The following is a 6686-nucleotide window of genomic DNA, read 5'->3' as shown; positions in this document are numbered from 1 at the left end:
TACTTGTCGAGAGAAGCTGTTTGAGATCTTCTATCATTTGTGATGTGGTGGAAGACGGTATACCCAGTGTACGGCATTTTCTTTTTATGTTGTCCCAAAGGTGAATACTACAGCGGTATCCTTTAGCTAATGGGAATGAGTCCTCCAGTGACTCTATCAGCGCAGGCTCTCCGTCTGATCCATATGCCTGTAGTTTTTCCTTTAATTCTGGTTTATGGCTGAGTAACGCGTCAAAGAGTGAGATATATGATTCTTTATTTTTGTATTGTACAAGGGCCATAGGGCCGATCATTATAGGTGGCCCATTGCTTCCTTTGTATCGTTATCGTTATCGTATACATACTTTGCGTCAAATATGTAAGGGCACTCTTCTACCACACTTTCTATGAGGTCCAATGTAAACCCTGTGGTTAGATCTACCGACACAAGCAATTTCTTCTCTTGGACCAAAGAGTCTCGGTACTCATAGAGTGCCTCCCTCAGTACATCTTTTTGGCGCTGGTCAACACTTCTTGTCAACCAACGTTGTTCTGTCTTAACGCCCCCTACAGAGTCAGAAACTGGGACGGGCTCCTTGCAATCTGAGCCACTACCACATGTACACGAGCGGTGACAAACAGAGCAGCATAGATGTCCTGGACTGAAAGGCTTTGTTGTTGGTTCTCTTTCAAACCTGTGATACAGAGTGGTGCGCAAGCACTTGTCAGTCCGGACATACTGTGCTACCTGTTTGTCACACCGCTGTACAGAATAAGTATAAACCACAGCATGAGACTGCTGTCCTGTTCTACCTGCCCTCCCCAGTTGCTGTAGCAGGTCCTCCATGTTTGCTGGAGGTTCATACATTGCAATATACCTAACATCAGGAAAGTTGATACCCATGCTCAGTGCAGTTGTTGCAACGATAACACGGGCTACTGAGCATGACTAAACAAAGGAGCTCATTACATGTTCTTTCTTCTCTTCAAGGGTTTCACTTTGATAAATTGCAACAAGACAGTGGTCAGAGCGCTTTGTGCCAACATAAGCTTGATCACCACCCTGTCTCACTAGATGTTTGTAAATAGCCCCAACAGCCGGGAAACTTTTACAGTAGATGATCACTTTGTCAAATGAAGTACCATGTGTCTTCAACCCAGAAACAACCCAATCAAGGCAGGTAAAGTCTGTTGACTTCACACGCACAGCGCTTAGTCTTATGTTTGTTCTATCCAACCTTGCCTCTACATAAGTGGTTTCCGAGCTCATTCCTAGGAGGCGGACGATATCCTTCCGTGTCTTAAGGTCTGCAGATGCAGTCAGGGCCAAGACAGGAGTCCCTGGATTGAAAAGATGACAAGAATAATATTGCATTCAGTATAGAATATTCCTTTCAAATTAGCACGTTAGAATAATTGGTGACTGCACTTAACAAAGTGGGCTTACATCTGTACCTGTATGGAATTTCTCAAACATTTGCTGAAAGAACTTTTAAAGAAAAGTCTAACGTTAAATGTTATATCTTACCTTGACTGCATAGAGATCGGAGCTCTGACACCCTGGCAAAACATAACAAAGACTATATTGAACTTTTTGAAAATACAGGAGGTATTAAAATGTTTCAGACAATACCGTGAAGTTGAACATTTGAACAAAGCACTGGGAGTAGAGCTAGATTTCAATTGATTTACACATTTAAACATAATTTAGCACAACCTTAACATAGCATGGGTTACAAAAAAGGAAATAGCTAATTATGGCTCAAAAAGGATAGCTTTCATAATGAGTCAAAAATTAACACATGTAGATGAAGTAGGTAATGACTATTGACATGCAAGCTCCTATATTAGCAAGCTCCAGCTAATATTCAGACACATGCATTAGCCCGAGACATTTACCACGTCATTAGTTATTCACGGGCCCACAAGAAGTACTGTAAACAAGCCAAGGTGCTATCACAAATCAAATGAAACCAAGTTTTCTCTTAGTAATCTTACACCTCATATTTTCAGTAGCCGCGTTGAACGTTAAAACAAGCAGGTTGGATCAAAGCGACATGCGACTAAGAAATTATAGAGAGCAAACTGTTGCTACACGGCATGTTTTCGTCACCAAGTACTGTTAAGAAAAAGCTGCTGTTGATTTTGGGGGCAAATTCACCTTCATTTGTTTGACAATAATTATTTGGGTTTCTGGCAACCAATTATTTTGTAAAAGTAATGGTTACTTTTCTCAACTTAAAGCTCATTTGTTGTATTTGTTAACAATTAGCCTTCATAACAAGAAAACATTTATTGATTTTCTAGCCTATCTTGTCATGTGACTTTTTCTGAACCCCCGATGGGTTGATTTTATCTCCATCGTGTATCCTATTTCGCAGGTGGCACGTACCTACCCAGACTTACCATGGGGGAGGATCCGACAAGATGTTAAAACGTGCTTAAAGCACAGAACTTATGACCAGACCACAAGGAAGGAAAGGTATTAACTTAAATTGACATGAGAAGTTGCCATTTTATTGCAAAAGCCAACATGTCATGTGTCAATCGAATTTCTTACATCAATAATTACATACTCAACTCATCATGTTTGTAGACAAGCTGAAGCATCAACAGTGCCAACGGTTCAGCTAATAAGACCGGATGGCACATCTCTGGCTACTGCCAAAAACCGGTCAAGGAATGGGACAAGAAGTAAATATTGAAATCTATTTATAACACCGCTTTCCAGACAATTTGCAAAAACTAATGCCAAGGTGTGAATGATAACAATATATTTCTGTTTCAGCTGCAGTCACCATCCTTTCAATGACAGAGGAAGGAAGGAAACATCCTGTCTTGACTCAGGTTAAAAAGGTAAAAGTTGTTCGATAACGTCTTTAACGGGCTCAGAAATAGATGGTACCCATTTTATACTGATATCTGTAGTGATACAGGAGGTCAACCGCCAAGGTAAACTGTGGGATTTTAGGTGACATTATGACCTTAGTAAACAACATTTCCTAAACACATTTACCGTTTCTGTAGCGTTTCCTCGGTAACCATTATTACTCTCAACTCACTTCACGCTAATGCAAGTACATGTAAAGATAATAAATAACACTTGCTACAACAGTTGCAACATTTAACAGTGTCTCCTTTATTTTCATCTACCACAGGACATCGTCATCGATATGAGCATATACACCATCCAGCTGACGCCGACAGCCGAGCCGAGCACATCAAAATGATTCCTGTTGGTCGTCAATTTTTTGGTAATTTCCTTCGCGACTCCTCAGGTGTTTTGAGGTAGCCTTTGCCCTGTGAAAAGGAAGATTAGTATCGTATGTTCAATTTAGTACATTTAATTAATTTGAAACAATTCCTAGAACTATACAGTAATTGTGAAGCCTAACAATAGAACATATACATAACTATGCCAAAGTTGAAAACATGTTGCGTACCCTTTTTGCAGCGTCATTTTGCGAAGTATATTAAATATTCACCCCGAAGTACAGGTACCGACGCCGAAGTATAGCTAACTTTATAAGGAATCTTGGATATGCGATCTTTCACAGTGAATTAATAAGTCATTTTGAAATTTGCATACTTTCACATACTAAATAAAGGTCAAAATCCGAAAGCACGTTACGGATTCAGAACAAAAGATTCTATCAGTAATGAGACAAAGCGTTTAATTTTCCGACAGCACGTTACGTAGCTCAGAACAAAGATTCTATGAAACAATTTGGAAAAGCATACCAAATATATGAAGCGGAAAATGTTGATCTCTCAACTTTTGTAATCTGTTCTGTGTCTGTCTGTCCCCAAGTAAGCTCGAGCAAATATTGCCCGGTTGAACGACGATAGACCGGACGCCAGGCTACGTCTGCTCCAAACACTGGACGGTCAATTATTTTAACTGTAAAGTTCTAGAATGCCGCCTTTGGGTTGATCTAAAGTGTAACGATTAACGGTAACCATAACGTCGGCCATGGCCACAGCCGACCTGTAGTTAACTGCCGACTGACATAACTGAAAATAAGATTAACATGCCCATATTTCATTAACAAACTTTCTTGGCTAGCTCTGGATGTTTGAAACTATAATATAACTTTTAAATTTCAATTTACAGTTAAAACAACAACGGAAAGATAGAAAATCCTTACTGTTTTCAACTTATATTATCTTATATCTTATGTGAACGCAACAGTCCTGAATCAAAGTCTGCTGTAGTATTCGATCTGACGTTTTGGAATGAATGAATGAATAAATAAATTAATACAACTTTTCTTTTCGTGTCTTGTGCATTCAGTTTACAAGACACCAAAAGAAAATTTTTACACGATACAAAGTACAGAAGCTAATAAAAGCCTTAACAATCATCGAACAAAGACATAAAATCAGATATCTACAAATAAACATAATTTCTAAACCGTTCTTTTACATGACAAAAAAGAATGGATATATGTCAATAATTCAGAAATAACAGCAGTTGATACAGTATATGTACTTCTCTACCCATAGATTTCTCTCCATATACAAATACAAGGAGACTGCGAAAATGTACAACGATGATAGAAATAAACGTATAAAAGGTAAAATTCGTGTTGTATATGGTGAAGAAAGTTTTTACACTTCACATGTAAACCATTAATAATGTAGAGATGCGAAAGCTGTATTAGAATACCTTAGGCCACACCAATTTAATTTCTTGGTTCACGGATTTTTTCATAAAAAATATGGAGCGAGAGGGTGAAATAAAAATAAAAACTGTAAAATGGTTGGGGTTAAGGTAACGGCTAATCCAAAACATAAAGAAAAAAATTTCAGCTTGAAAAAAAGTACAAAACACTATTCTTGTACAGTAACTGCACCTGTACCCACACTTTAAGAAGCTTATAATATAAAGGCCACTTTGCTACACCAGAAAGTTGGTGAATAGTTAATGGTGAAAATTTGCCGAGTGGTAATTTTTTTTTTTTTTCAAAAAATAGGAGCGAGCGAATCCGTGAACCAAGAAATTAAATTGGTGTGGTCTTAGATATCGTTAACCGCTGCACGTTTACTTCAATAAATCCGCAAAGACGTTGTAGTTATCGTGCGATAGTTAGCTCAGTTGGTAAGCGCGGTGCATTGTGAAGCATACTTGCGCATCAGGCGTGGGTTCGAATCCGCCCTCGGACATGTTATGATATGATATGTTCTGTACTGTGTTATGTATATCCTGATAATATTAATTGTGATTATTGGCGTTATGTCAGCCATAATATATCCATTGTACGCATCGGTGTTATATTGACATCGAAATTATCAATCACAACCAATGACATACATAACAACTCCATGCAATTGTCCATGTGTTTGGGCCTCACGTTGCTTTCCGATGACATGAATGAATTTACGTCAAAACTTTGAGTCATGTTTTAATTTTGAATACGGCTTTGATGAAACTTATTTTTTTTTCCGATTTAATGCGCAACTACGCCCCAAACGCTACCAGCCTCGAAGCTGTCAATCATAACACCTCGGTGAAGTGCTTCAATATCCCATCCTTCGCTGGAGATGATATACTAGTGTACTCCTGGTGTACGTGGTCCGGTTAGCTGTCAATCATTCTGCCAACAAAAACAGCTTCCATGAATGGGCTTCCTGGGAACATATAAGACATTATAACCATACATAATCATCATACATAGCTATAGTGAGCGACGAAAATCTTGAGGACACACTTTGGATACATTGTGTCTTTAGCCTCATGTACGTTATATTTTCTTGATGTACTTCATATTGAATTCCGATGCCAAATAAAATGTAACCCGCCCCGGAGTCGCGGACCACGGAACACGTGCTGTAATCACATGTCAATCATTCCGGTCGGCACGGGAACCGTCACCATGGTGACAATGTGGCGACATCCCGTCACTCACCGAATTTGAAATGGCCCGATGCACGTGGTCTCCTTAGCTGTCAATCATTCGGTGGCCACGGTAACCATCACCACGGTGACATGCGTCGGTATCCCGTCACCCACCAGAGTTGACATGGCGGCCGAGTGTCCGACAGCCATTGTTGACAATACTAGATATCAGAATACTTTCTAATTTTCTGGCACTAAGGGTAAAATCTGCCATATCACACATTATTGATAAAGCCCAAAGTGGATTTATTCAGGGCATATTTAGTGGTGAGATAAGACGCAAATTCGATTTGATTAATAACAGAAACCAGGACTTTTTATTTCAGACTATAAAAAACACATTCGATTCTATGACTTATAAGTTTTATGGCTTGAGATTTGCTAATTCGATGTTATGTTTCTTGGAGGATTGTTCCACACAACCTGCAAGGACTACAGCCCTAGACGAAAAGGAGGTCTGAGGGGTATGGGCCGAGGTGCCGTCTATTTTTATTGTGTCATCATGCCAGTAAATTTATTGTTTTATTTCTATTCACAGGTACAGAGCTGCACATCACTGCTACCGGATACAGAGAAGCACTTTCGTTCAAACATCTTTACATGAACAGTTTCTGTCAAACTGATACCATTCCATAGCAATTCCATCTACAGCCGGAGAGCAAGATGATGACGCTTTTAATGACGTTTCTGGGCAAGCACAAGAGTTAAACGCCGACATTGCAGCCCACTGCCTAAATGTGTTATCATTATTATTATTACTATTAATATATAAAGTTATATAAAGTTAAAATACAAATCTTGTGTTGTAT

The 6686-nt window shown here is 39.0% G+C and overlaps 2 long non-coding RNA genes across 2 annotated transcripts; one reads left to right on the top strand and one right to left on the bottom strand.

The window, feature by feature from the left end:
• Positions 1–846: 846 nt before the first annotated feature.
• LOC118407812 lies at positions 847–6639 on the bottom strand. The gene is made up of 3 exons (XR_004830200.1): positions 5485–6639; positions 1507–1538; positions 847–1319 (listed from the first exon to the last, which is right to left on the bottom strand). It is a non-coding gene; the product is annotated as an uncharacterized LOC118407812 (long non-coding RNA).
• On the top strand, positions 1551–4686 carry LOC118407813. The gene is made up of 3 exons (XR_004830201.1): positions 1551–2460; positions 2767–2834; positions 3137–4686. It is a non-coding gene; the product is annotated as an uncharacterized LOC118407813 (long non-coding RNA).
• Positions 6640–6686: the final 47 nt, after the last annotated feature.

Source organism: Branchiostoma floridae, unplaced genomic scaffold (assembly GCF_000003815.2).
Source record: "Branchiostoma floridae strain S238N-H82 unplaced genomic scaffold, Bfl_VNyyK Sc7u5tJ_1480, whole genome shotgun sequence".
In the NCBI taxonomy this organism is placed as follows: Eukaryota; Metazoa; Chordata; class Leptocardii; order Amphioxiformes; family Branchiostomatidae; genus Branchiostoma; species Branchiostoma floridae.
Note: the sequence above shows the minus strand (reverse complement) of the source record. Positions and strands in the feature narration are given on the sequence as shown.